We start from the raw sequence: 14,667 nt of genomic DNA on the forward strand, positions 1-14,667 counted from the left end.
TGTCTGCAGTTAGAAGACGTGTGACGTGACGTGCGGGTACTTCGTGTTTTTCATTCTCGTCGTCTTTCTTGTGCGTATACGCTCATACTCGTAAGATTCTTAGATTAAAAAAAAAAAAAAAAAAAAGAAGGCATGTGTGCATCATCCCATGTATGGAGGGAATAGTTACGAACAAGCACGATACAGCACCACCTGCTCGACAGTCCGATCAGAACGGAACAGTAGAAACAGCAAAGCAGTGCATGCGATAACAGAGTGGCTAACTCGCATCGGGAAAGCATCCGCCAGCGACAGCGGCTTGTAGTTAATAGTTACTGCTGCATAAGTAAGACTGGAGCAGTGGGGATAAGAGATAAGGTTGAGATATTGGCATCAGGATGAGGAGACTGCAGCCGTTCCAGCCCTCGTTCCATCACACTCCACATCTTGCGATCACAGTGACAGCGGTAGCTGTAGCATCTGAGAAAACAAAACCGAAATCAGTAATAATAATAATAATAACAACAACAAGCACAATAACACGAAAGACGGCAGCAGAAGCAACAGTCTCCTTCACAGTAGGCCACGCCGCCAAGCAGCTAATAAAAACATTCGTAGCTCCCTGGTCGCCAGTAGGAATACGACAGCAGCGACCGCAACGAAAGCCTCTACAACGGCCGGTAACAAACGTTTACGCGACAGCCGAACAGAAATTTCGTTTTCCAGCCACTACTATTAGTAGCAGGTGCCCCTCAGTGGCAAGCTTTGTACCCTCACCTTATGCATCGGGCTTTCAGTCTCTTCTAACACTGCTCGACCGACGAGTAGAACAACTCGATAACCACCGCCGCTTCCTGAGACCCCTCAGTGTCTCCTCGAATCTCCTCGATGTCTGACGATCTGCCGACGCAATCAATCTACGGCCACCACGGAGGCCTACGCGGCGACACGGCACCGCTTTCACGTCGGACGGGAAAAAGCAGAAGTGTAGTTGAAGCCAACGTCACGCACAGAATCGCAATTGCTATAACAATTAGGCCAGTCGAAGCTGACGCCCTCGGGGCTAGTAAGAAAAACGGACCAGCGGCGGATAGCGGCGATAGCGTCACTTTCGGGGGATATACGGCGATTGTGGCAACTACGGGAAAAAAACGGTGGTCTCGTGTACCACCGTTTGTAGGCGGTCTGTTGCATGAGTTAATGTGCAGCACTTGCCGGTCGATTTTAGCGCTTGCCCTTAGCGTGGTCGAGTTACGACTGTTTACCGCAGAAGCCAGTACGAATTTCGCCTAACCACCATATCGCAGGGACGCTGTTTGCTGTGCAAAAACAAGTAAGAAGGAAATCGGATATACGTGCATCTATCTATACGTACAAAAACGTCAACCGAAAAACGTTGACCAAAATTATGTTCAGCTGACATGCGGGCTGGAGCGCATGCATATCATTAGACCATCGTTACAATCGATATGAATATAGCAGGAACTACTTGTAGTACTGTGAGAACCAATATTGTTGCAACTAATAACAAATAACATAACTACCCATCCCTCTTGACTTGCATTCCTCCACCTTTGGCAACATCAGAAGAGATCGTACGTGAATGAAGGCATCAATATCAACTGAGCGTCAAAACACAAAACGATATCTCTTTGTTGCCAACTAGCTAGTACGAAGGGTCGGAGGGGGGGGGGGGCGGCGGCCTGTACGCTCACATGTTCCCCGTACCTTGTCCGCCATCAAGCGACCATTGCTACACACTACGGAGATTAATAATTAATACAGTTATAACAATGGCATTATTGGGTTTTTTATTATACAGCAAAGCTTTTATGCAGAAGCTAAAATTCGAACACAGACTTCATATGGCAGAAAGCAAATTGAATCGACTTCAATTGAACAAAATCCGAATTAATACGGACCGGTTAACGCTTATTGAGTTCATCAATTGATCTTCAATCGCCAGTGGGAGTTGGTTCATACCAATCGGACATCGCTCAAGTGCCACTTCATTCATGAGGACCTCTGGCACGTGGGTGTCAAATTTTGACGTCGACCTTCTGGGTCCACTACGTTGAACACGTGGGACGTTATCGGTCTAGCAGTTCGTTTGCTTGGCTATCTAACTGACTTGTTTCCTGCAAACTGTTCTCTTCAGACGCGTAAATGACGGCGGAATAACACTCGTATGTCGCGTACCCCCACGCTAACTGGTGGAAGCCCGTATGTGGTAGCCTCGAGCACGCTCCACTTTATAGAGAAGATGAAACAAGTTCGGGTATCTTGACATCCTGAAAAAACAAGATACCTGTGCAATGGCGGTGTTAAAGCGTGTACTAGTTTTTTGCAAGAGATAGAGAGTGCACGTACGCATCCACCGTAATCCGGCATATTCTGTCTAACAGAATCATTATGACTGTTATAATGACGAAGTGCAACGATTTCCATTGGTGATTACTGCATGGAGAGTTATGGCACGATTAATCGAACAGCAAAAACTACAACGACAGTATATTGCTTTGTTTTCCCAACTGGTGGCTGATTAGCCACGTGCATCAGAGTGCAATAGCATCATTAGATTATTATATATATATATATAAAACGTGTGTGTGATACGATTTCAACAACGGCAGCGTCGGTCTGCATGTGCGTCGTCAAATACATCAAAAAGAATAAAAACAAAAGTTACAACAAATAGTTGTCATACGTACATCTATCATTAAGCACAGGTAGAACACTAATCAGCTTAGGATACTGCGTGTTGTTATTTGTTCGTCCTACCTGTTATCGTCAAACGGGCCAGATGCAACAGACGGTTAAGCTAGGACCCGGCCTGTTCATTGGCGCCTGTTGCGGTGATATGTGTGCACAGTGATTTTTCGTCGTCCGGTATCGTTTAGCCGTCGTCGTCGTCGTCATCGTCATCGTCATCGTCATCAACATCGTATCATCAGTAGATTTCTCTCTATCGGATACAAATCCCTCTTCCTCTAAGTCAGCCCGATCGTGGGCCGTTTGTTCGTTACGTGTACATATATGAGTATTTGTGGAAGTATGATGTTGTTTTCAGTCGCCGTTGAATCTCTGTCGGCGATTCGCTGTTGGAAGCAAGAGTATTCTAACATTTAATGTCGTCGCAGTAGATGAGCAGAAGAATAGGCAAATATTTGGCGAGAAGAACCCAGAAGCTAGAGAGTTGAGATTCAACGGAAAGCAAATGCTGTACAAGGCTATATTCATACAATACAAATGTACGGCTAATATTAGTTAGGGGAATATAAAATCTTCCGGAAAAGGGAAAACAGGAGAAATTATTAATAAAAATAAAACTAATAAAGTGTGTCATTAATCAACAGAATAGAAACCTGCTAACGAAGTTTAGTAAGATGCCTCTGGTAGCGCCGCATGCGCTTGGGAGGTGCTCGAAACAACGAAATGTCATTGTTGCTGTTATTCGGAAGAAAAGAGCTATTGATGAAATCATAGTTGATTATGATCATAACAATTTCAAATCTGACTTGTCTGTGATGGACAAGCTGTTTAACGACTCCAGCTGACTCAAGTCTCTCAAGCGTTTTAGGAAGAACAGAACAGCCAAAGCGAGAAGAGAGCGAAGATAAGACGACATGAAGCTGCGTCTCAAATGATCGATTGTTCTACGACAACTATTACTACCACTATTCATTCAGAGACATGATCAGGTTGCTATTGTTGGCAAGGCACCGCGATGATCGCTTTGTCGCTACGCGTTAAAGTTGCATTCGGCGACCAGCACCACCGCAAAAACGTGTTGTTACCAAATCGTATCAGCTTGTCGGCTAACGTCATTGACCAATAACGATAAAAAAAAAAAAAAAACACACGCTGTTTTATTCAACGAGGACCACACTTGTTGATTGCCCCTTGCACGCTGCTACGTCCGTCGAAAACGGGAGCAGAACTAACCAGAGTACGAACAGGACCGACCGCGTCGCTTTCGCCAACAGCGATCCACTATCGCCACTTTGTGGCCGCCACTGCTTGCTGAAGTTAAGGGGTGGCACGTAGAAAACGTGTCGCCCACGTGGACGCCCAAGCGAGCGACACCCACGAGGCGCCGCGTAGGTTGAAGTTGTGCGAGTTGTATGGATGGCCTTGCGAGCGTGGCCAGTCGAAAGCTTCCCGGAGGTGGCGGGGGCGCGGCATCGCCGACGCCGACGCCTACCCCATCAGCGGATGGCGCCGCGTGTCTTTCGACAGCTGATTATTACCATGTGCTGTCGGCACACATCGAACAGGCCGTTGATGCCTTCATGGAAAGGCTCGGCGGCCGACTTCAGGATTTGGAGATGGAGCTGAGGTACGCCTGGCGCGCGGTCGACCTCCTCTCCACCGAGTACGCGAAAATGTGGGATAAACTCGAGCGCCTCGAAATGCTGCTGTTCGAGCAACAGGAGGTCATTATGCAGTTGCTCATTGAGTCGGCAGCTGGCGGAGAGATGGCAGTCTTTGAGGCAGCTTGCGCTGCCGAAGCCATGGATCTAAGTGGGAACAATATCCAGGATGCGCCCGCCCACTGGAAGAGAATCAATCATGTCAACAAAACGTTTCAACAACAGCAGCAACCACAGGCTGGTGTCACCACAGAAGAAGCAGGTGAAGGTACCAATGTCCCAGCAACAGACAGCTCGCCACCGCGATCGTCAGGTCAAATAGAAAGGAAGCGTTCGGGTTCAAGCGATGCTGAGTCTGAGGCCATAGGCGGCGCTCGCCGCAAACGGCCTGGCGGAGACCTGCTGGTGGTGCGGGAAAACCACGTTAGCTCGTCATCGGAGCCCTCACCCGAGCACACTGCCGATTCGTCGCCGCCGTCCAGGCGGCATTCAAAAAAAGACAAAGATTGTCAGACACGACGACGAAGTAAGCGGCGCTCATTTCAGCGGCAGACTTCGATGAGTGTTGGGGCCGTATACGATTCAGAGGGCGCAACCGGGACTGGCATTGAGCCACGTGCAAATACATCACCCGCCAGCGTCGCGACGGCAACAGACGACCAGCGTGAGCTCGAAGTAACTGTGATAACGTGTTGTGTGACGGCTACGACAACAATGACCTCCAGCGGCCACCAACAACACAGCAACAATAGACAGACCACAACCAATAGTAGTAACAATAGTCATAACCTTGAACATGGCCATTTGGAAGCGCTTGTTGCAGCCAAGCTCCACGATGCACGTGGTAACGGTACCGTAGCCATGACAACAGCAAGTGTACAGGCAACCACCGTTCTCGTCTCCTCAAAGGCGGGTCCGGCAGCTTCCCAACAACAGCTAAACGGGCAAGCCGCTCCACTCAGAGACTTTCATCATCATAATCAGAGCCAGCATCCGAATGGAGCCGCTTATTTAGTTCATGAATTAGGTCATTTGGATAATAATAATAGTACATCAGCGACAGGAGCAGCAACTGTACAGAAAAGTGTCCAATCGTTTCCCTCATCGCCATTGACTGCCATAAGAGTGTCATCCGCTGTACACCCCCAGCATCAACAGCACCAGCAGCAGCAGCAGCAGCAGCAGCAGCAGCAGCAGCAACAACAACAACAACAACAACAACAACAACAACAACAACAAGTTCTACTGTCACAACTGCAGCGTGAACACGCACCCTCTAGCGAGCAGCAGCAACAGTATTCCAGCAAACAACTTCAGACTATACAAAGGCCATTCGAAGATGAGACAGTAATCAATAGTGGGGTACAAGTGAAATCGTCGCCGAGGGCAGCTGCAGCTGTAGTGACAGCAGAAACATCATCATCAGAGTCAGTCGCGATACCTCAACCCACAACGGTACCCGGTCCACAGCCGACGACAGTAGCTGAGCCAGTTTTGCCCACCAAAGATATTCTGGCGTCGTTTAGTGAGCTTAGCTTTGAACGGTCCCAGGATGAGGAGTCGTTCGTTGACGATCGAGTATATCCTGAGGAGGAGCCGGATGAACCGCCGATTGAATTTCCCGAATTCACGCCGACCCCCTTCCGAAATCTCATCTCGGGCAATCAAGCGGAATCACAACAGCAATTTGACCAAAAACAGCTTGTGGGCTCCCAGAAATTAACTGCTGTGTTTCAAGAGACGCCAAGATCCCAACCATCCAGCAGAAAAGGGTCAAATCAAGAAGAAATCATATTAAAAACTGTGGCAGGCGTTTCCGCAGAGGGAGAGATACCATCCGCACAGGTTATGGGGATCGCCAGTCAACAGCTACAAAGAGAGAGTGAGCCAATTGAGGAATCAGTGCAACAGGGGCAACACGTTGTGAAAATGGAACCGATTCAACAACCGCCACAACAGCAGCAGCAGCAGCAAGGCCAAATCCAACGGCAGCAACAAATCGCAGCAAGCGCGAACCAGCAGCAGACCGGGGCACAGTACGTTCCTCCGAAAGCAGCCCCGATACAGCATCCGCTGGAACCCGCCTCTCATAATCGGCAGGCTGGACAGCAACAGACAGAACAACATCGGCAACAACCGGCTGCATCGGCGGCCGAGCAGCAACAGAGTTTTTCCTCATTTTCACTTGCAAAGAAGTTAGGTGGCAAGATCGTCAACATGGGCATGGGAATGGGCTATTCAAAAGTGGTCGATCAGGCCACCAGTATGCTTTCCAAGGCACCGCGCTCGTTCAACTCGTCCATGAGCCAAGAAGAGGAAATCCAAGGTGGGCCAAGTATCGTCAGTGATACGACCCGACTTGGCATGTCTAGCTACTCCGCTTCACATCAGGAGGCGTTTCAAGCGCCGAGTAGCCAGCCAATACAGAGCGTCACTCAGCTGATGGGCATGGCCAGCGGCGAGAGCGGCTCACCGTTGCTGGAAGTCGCCCGGGAACCGCGCGAACCTCAAGTTGTCGCAATCGACCACCCGCCTACGCCGCCGACGGCTACCGGAAACCAGACCTTCTTCCTGCCTCCACAGAATTCGAACGAGAAATACCACGAAGTGGAAGTAGCGTCACGACGAGGCAGTACCGACTACAACAGACGCAGCAGTCGAAGTGACATCATCGAAGTGATGAGTAGGCGGGGCAGCGCCTCCGACGGGGCGCGCAGCCGTCGCTCATCCCAACAGAGTTTGCGCCGACCCAGCAGTGGCTATGACGGTAGCGTTGAGGTGGCGAACTTCACGCCGCAAGAAGGAGAGGATCACGTGCGAGAATGTGCTCAAGTTGAGTGGCGAAATCTTGGCGTTGACGATATCCCACCCGAACAGCAAGGTATACTAACACCCGCTGATTTTGGTCTCAGCGAAAGCGTTAGGCGTAGCTCGGTCGACTTCGGGAACGGGCCAAGATTAGAGAACGACGTCGTTTGCGGTAAACCGACCTCACTGGTTGGAGGCAGCATAGAGCAAGGACTAGAACAGCAGGCTGGAGGCCTAGGGAGCCTCGTCAGCATAGGAAGTGGCTTAAGTGCCGTAGCAACAGCATCAGCCAATGATAGCAACAGCAGCATTGATCATAATAGTTTGGACCTTGTACAGTCTTTGGTAAAAGGGGAACAACTTCTGACGGGGGAAGTAATCCCCGGGGAAGAAACGCCAGTAGCGGTAGATAACACGATGGCAGGTTCCATCCGCCTGGTGAGGCGCGGCATGCGCCACGTCATGGAGCGGATGGCCTCCATCAGCGCCCAGCCGGGTAGTGATGATACGGCAGTGATGTCCGCAGCGGTGAACATGGGCGCGGGGACTGCGGCCTGTAGTAGTGCAGGACAGACAGCATCTAGAAAGCCTGCTAGCGAGCTTCGTAAAGCTAGCTTGGGCTCACAGGGAGGCGAAACACAGGACTCGGGCTCTACGCCGCTAGGCACGCCTCGAAGCGCAAGTATCAAATGCGTCTCATTTGCAGAAGCAATCGCCAAGGCGAAAGCTGATGCTGAACAACATGCGGCTGCATTGGCAGCTCAAGCGCAGGCATTCGAGGCTGCGCAACAAGCCGCCAACGAGCAAGCCCAGGGTGAGGCGGTCAACGAAGAGGATCTTCTGATTCAGGAAGAAGGCACGACCACCGTCGATGGCACACCTATTGATTGCAAGGCTACTGGTCGGAACCTCAAGCAAATGGTATCTCAAGGTAGTCAAGATGGTAAAGCCAAATGGCTTGCTTTAGTGCAGGTGAGCGAAAAGTATAATTGGATGATAGTTAGTTTCTCCTTTCGTCATGCTTAGTTTATTTGGTAGGCAAAGATGCGTACAGATATCGTATAGATAAGAGCGAGATAATCTTTATATAAATTTGCAGATGACAAAAATAGCTTGCCACTCGAAACAATCAAAACTACTTAAGGGCCATGTTTACTTTATTATATTTGACAATACAGCAACGGTCATAATTAATAATGATGTTCATAGAGGCTAGAATTATATATATATATAAGGATCTAAAAATAAGCATACACATAAAACATAAGTGGTATGATTATCGCCCGCTTTGACATGTTCTGAGCATGATATATAATAGCTTAGATAAACAAACAATAATACTACAAAGTGTGTATGTGACTGGTTTACGATTTTCGAATTACATCCACGTCGGTTGCGCATTGGTCGAACATTTCATCACTGCTATACGCCTACGTGAATGGTATCGTTTGCCATTGTGACCCGCGTAGCCACCACACCATGGCCTTCCCACCTATCCAAACTAAGCTCTGAAATTGCATTTCACGGGTTGGCTTGCCACGACCCAAATTGACCTCCATAGGCAAGCAATGTTGCGTAAAACATACAACGTACGGTCATGTGGCGCAACTGATTCCATCTAACAACGTCGTTCGAGTTCACGCTTTGTTAGAGCGATTACGCGGCGCAGCTTTGAACGATTGACGACTGCCTAGGTGACTCGGTCCATGTTGAATAGGTACCAAATAGTGTCTGACGTTGTTCCTAGGGTGCAACACAAACACGTACTGCAATTGCCGTCCAAAGACAAACAGCCTCGTATATGCAGACGTTGGGAAAAGATGCCAGCACTGATGAGAAGACTTACTTTTTCATCTATTAATAATTATTATTATATATTATAGAAAGGGATGTTTTGCTGTTTCTTTGTTTAGACCAGATAAACCAGCTACAGATAACCCAGCTGGCAGTACTGAAGTAGCTGAACTTGTGTACGGGCAAGCTCTCTTCTCATCCGTCTCGGTCTAGCTAGACGAGGTATCGTCGTTACACAGAGCAGGCCAAGAAATATGAACCATTGAGGACATTAGGCTTATATGCAGTGTAACCGATGCCACTGATATGTTTTTTGTCTTCGAAGAGCGCCGGCTGTTGTTTGGAACCCCCGCAGTCACAAACCAAACATCAGCTCCCGCCACATGTGAGAGCATCGAGTTTATACCGCCTACGGCTCAACATTGTCTCAGCATTTAAACTGACGGGCAGCAAAGGCCGGCAGACGCTGGCGTCACGGTGACTGACTGACAGTGCGAAGCAGCCCGGGGCAAGCACGAGTGAGCAAAAGGAAAATAACTGCGCGGACGAGAGGCCTATCATGCATGTGTAGTATAAAAAAAATCCTCTTACAGCGAGTACCAGATCCCAGAGTCGAAGGTATAGAGCAGAAACATGGCAAAGTGTGAAATTCTGCCACTCCGGTAGAACAGAAAACGCAGTTTAATACAGATGGTTGTGGTGACACGATTCCATGTTGATGGAAACATTAACGTAGAAACAATTGACAACCGTGCACGCAGGGCGCCTGTCTCCTGCCTGAAGCTCATGGAGAAGCGTGAAAGGTCTATGGAGTATAGGCTGTTGGCAGGTTGAAGTTTATCCTTGAGCACCCGAGCAAAAGTGAAGAATATTAAGGCGTGGGGCAATTTTGAAGCTCTATTATCGAAACAGATTAGTAGAAGTTGAATCGAGCATGAAAATAATAAAGAAAGTATAGAAAGAATTTGAGTGAATTAACTCGTAAACGTTACTTTGCCCGTGAACGGTTGTTGCGTATTCAAACAGTCTACGGCACGGAAGATAATACCATGATACATTAGTGACAGTGATTGTGCCCCTCAAATCGGTTGTTGCTGACAGGACTTTAGAGGTGAAGACCAACCGTACTGTGTTATGTAAAATGCACATAAAACTAATGTATAATAAGTAAATGATTATAAAACATAACTTATATGATGTTGTTTTATGCGCAATAGATTACTCATTGCCTATATGCTAATCAAAATCAAATGGTTTCACCATCGTCGTGTGAACCATGGTGATCTATTTTCTTTAAGGTGACTATTATTTGTAGCACCTGACTGTACCTAACAGTCGTATGTGTATGACGCTAATGCGCGTAGAGGTGCCGAATCGAACGGTGCGTTGAAACCTTTGATGTTCGACAATGGTCGGGCAGCCGTTCGTCCCGAAGTTCCAATTAGTTTGTCCAGGGACCTGCAAGCATCAGGAACTGGTTAGAGGTCCCTCCATAGCTAGGCAGTAACCAGGCGCACGTGAGCAATGGCAGACTGCGGACAGAAGACAGGCAAATGTCGTGCAAACTAGCGGCGGTCGTTTTAGGAGTGGAACGGGTCAACACCAGCGCGGTTGGCACCGCTTGAAGTCATTGTTTAATCTATGCAATCAAGGTTTCACCCTTTTTGTTGAACTGGGCTAGTCTCTCTCGACCCGGTGGTTCGTTTCTAGCTGGAAGACGTGGGTCGGGCCGATTAACGTCTATAGTCGATTCCAAAGTGAGCGAGTTCTACATACAGGTTGGCTGGCACATACAACGGTTGCTGTGACGATATCTACAAACCATTAAATGTGATCGGCTTCGGAAGTCCGCGGGTTAATTGCAGTGGCAGTTGAGCGAAGGCTGTTGGTTGGAAAGCTCTATCGAATCAAAAGGCATATCTACGAGAAATTTTCCAGCTTGACTGTCCCACCCAAGCGATCGTAGCGGTGGTGCTTATAACGTCTAAGCGGAACGGGCTCTCCTAATGCAGAGACATGAAATTTAGGAGACGACGGACAAGTAGCAGAAACAGATAAAGCCAAAAGACACGGGCAGTGGTATTCCCCACGATGAGAGCAATGATGATGACGATGATGATAGTGGCCAGGGACACTGAATAGCTTAGAGGTAATGGGAGATCGATAAGACTTCCGCATTCAACGACCTGCTGAAATCGCCGCAAAACCGCGGGGCAAAATCGGCCCCGGTGAAAATCCAAGAAGGATCTTTTTGGCGCCGCCGGTGATCGGCGTACTTCGATACAATCGAGAATTCTTGACATAGAGATCGAAAAGATGCAAAGAACTACCGCGCTAGACAGAAAAGTGGGGCGGACGAGCGGGGGGATGTCTTTCCGAAAATCGCAAATTTCGTTTGAACTTGGCTGCTGAAGAAAAAGGAAATTAGTACGGGATAAGGAAAATGATATAATGTAGTGGTAAGAACAGAAAACGAAAGCCAAATATGGGCGGACAAGGAGTAGGTTTACACAGGTCCAGAAAATGGACATCGTTAAAGAAACCTTATTAAGCAAGGGGTCTTCAATCGTCGGCTTGGCCGGCAAGCACGTCCCGCTCACAGCGTCAACCTGGGCTTGCATCCTTTACGGTGACGGTGAAGGTGAATGTATGTGCTTGCGTTATTTAAATAAGCTTAGACAGGCGAAACTCAACACAATTGAAGAAACCCCGTGACTAGATCAGGCAGTCGCCCACTGTGTTAGACTACATTTAAGCGCGTGTAATCCTTTTGGAAATGTTCACTGGTCACCTTGGTCGAGTTTAGCGCCGGATAAGTATGAGTGACGCCGCATGGCACTTTGCAGACTTCGGTCAGCACTATCGTCTTCAGACACCACTCAGACGATACCGGTGCTCTAAAAAACGCTACGTATTTTTCTATGAATCCACTTGTAACAGCCAATGGATTCTCTCCTTTTTCTTAATGCATTGCAATTCTATGGCCGTCCCAATTCAAATGTATTGTAATGTTATCACACTCGTAATAGGTGCAGTCGTAAATATGTTACTATCATCATTGTGTCCTAAGTTAGGCAAAAGAAAGAAAAGGCTTCAACTAACAGCTGTGTTCTTCTCGTTAGCGTAATGCAAATAGAAAGAAAGGAAAATATCGATACGTCCAGTTAGTGCTGTCTGGACTGTAAGGATATATATTAGTAAATCACTGCTTCTACGCAACAACGATAATAACAACATGAACACAAAATTTTTGCCGAGTAGCAAAACCGACGTATTCGAAAAGGGAAAATCCAAAGTGGGTCGTAAGGCCTGGAGTGTTACCGTTTTCGAGGGATTTGTACGAAATGCACAAACGTCCGATGCGAACCGCGAAAAGGCTCGAGTCTGCGACACATGGCTATGTGCTCTTATGCTTCGACATTACAACAGAAATTTGAAAGGACAAATAAACCGCGTGAAGACTAGATTTTTTTTAACGGAAGAAGCTATCACCGAAACGAAGATCGGCAGCGCAAAGAAGACGGGTACTAAGCATATGTTTTAACATAAGTAAATTAAAGTAAATACATGTTTTAATGTAAAGGATGCACCTTGTCACGTAGCATAGAGGTACACATTTTTTTTACAAGAGATTAAATGGTATCGTCAAAACATGCTGCTACCCTTATAGATCATAAAAGTAACATACTTTACATGCGTCTAAGATCGACGCTCACTCAGCGGGGTCAAATTTTATCCAGTTTTGGCTCGCCCTTTACCTACACGGATGCTCAGATTAGAAGCGTTTTCCACTTTCTCTGGAAAAAAAACCAGTAATTCTAATAGAAATCTAAAAGCAACGCCTCGCAAATACCCGTCATAATTCACTATTATCTGAACTTGCACGAGTCTGTGCTCTGAGCATCAATTTCTCTTTATCGGTATACTCAACGACAACTATAATATTCCATTTTGTATCTTTTTAGTCGCAATTTGTCCTTCATATAGATTAACATTCGCTCACATGCACACCTCATCGAAGCTGCTCAGGACGGATGCGACTGACAAAACCCTCAACGTTTTCTGATACGTGGACGGCGAGGAGTGCTTCTCGTAGCACTGTTGTCATTCTTGATGACATCGACGGTGTTTGTTGCCTTGTCGCTGTACGAACCGAAGAAGAGTGTCACTCTATACTAATCTAACTTTCTTCTATCCCGACTCTGGAACATATTGATGCAAAAGTATATGCAAATAAGCATCTACCAACAGCTATTCGAGGTTTTAATAACCCGTTTGCTTGTCGACGAAAGCTCACAGTGATATGGGGCTAACCCAACGTGTCTAGTATGATGGACATCGATGGGGGGCGCTACAGTAGAAATGGGAACTGCCAACCGGAGTCACTGCCCATGCGGAAGAAAATGCATCCATTGGGAATAAAGAACCCAGATAACAACCGATCCACCAGGGAGCATTTCGTGTTTACCCGACGTCGCCACCCATGAGTGGCTAGACGAAACTAGCAAGAAAGATGACGTCGGGAACTACAGTGTTTTTAGGGGTATAAAGGAAACCCCCTGTCTCGGTTAAACCGAACCTATTTTCAAGACAGTGTCTCTAAAAATAGTAATTATTTTGCAATAACAGTGTAATGCTATAAACAAAGACAGTACCAAAGAAACTACTGGCAATAGATTACCGATCAATAAAAGCATGGCCTATTTGCCAGATGCTATCTGCTGATTCATTTGGCGAGTTTCCTCCCCTCGTACCTCGTGGGTCAAACCCAGATATTTGTACAAAGTCAATAGTGACTGCAACCGTATATGTGTTGTGCTGATCGATGCATTCGCTATCAGACTGGGGTAGGGCTGATACTCAGATATATTACTTTGAAAATTGGCTGTTTTACGCATCGTGGAAATTGTTCATAATGGACAACATTGTACTGTTTGTGTTGGGGGGAACGACAAAGCCGCATCTGTCGTACTTCGTAAACTGTTGCGTGTTGTTAAAACACTTATTGTGGTTGTAATAAAGTACTTATAAAACGTAGCTGAAGAAAACCTGTTGTAATCCTCTATGCTTACTCTCGGTTTGCATCACAAATGTTTTTTTCTTAGAGAGCAAATGCCCCGAACTATGAATTGTTAATGTACTTGATTGATATCGCTTGTCGCATATTTGTTTGTCATGAAAGACTTGAATCCAGTCCGGCTTAAAAAAATGATGAGACCATTGTTTCTTGTGCGCGTTTTTCTCAAAGATGAAAAATTCGTCCACCACTTACTATTCTTCAAATTTCAAAAACCTATAATGCCTACATTATACATAAGTAAAAATGATGGGCACGAGTGCGTTTCTTAGGTGTGAGTTTGTGTTCAGCCTTTTCCTTAAACAACTTGCACCTGCCGCATATATTCCATATGGCCCGCAGTGGCTTCTGCGAGTCAAATCTGAGTAAGCATTTGCTGCTACGGGTATTCTAGATCTAGGTGGTGTGTACAGTAAGAAATCCTGGGCTTTTTTTGCCGGTTGGCCAATCACTGCTTAACAAGTGCACCCATGCGGAAAGGCTGGGCTTATGGACTATCGCGGAGCAAAGAATCCGACTACAAAGAAAATTTGGAGTACACAGAAGATAAAGGCCGATCTAAAAAAGATCTGCCAGACGTTCACATACAAGCAGGTACACTTGCATTAAGGAACACCGACGTGCACACGCATGTGT

The sequence above is a fragment of the Varroa jacobsoni genome, unplaced genomic scaffold (assembly GCF_002532875.2).
Source record: "Varroa jacobsoni isolate VJ856 unplaced genomic scaffold, vjacob_1.0 scaffold_466, whole genome shotgun sequence".
Classification (NCBI taxonomy): Eukaryota; Metazoa; Arthropoda; class Arachnida; order Mesostigmata; family Varroidae; genus Varroa; species Varroa jacobsoni.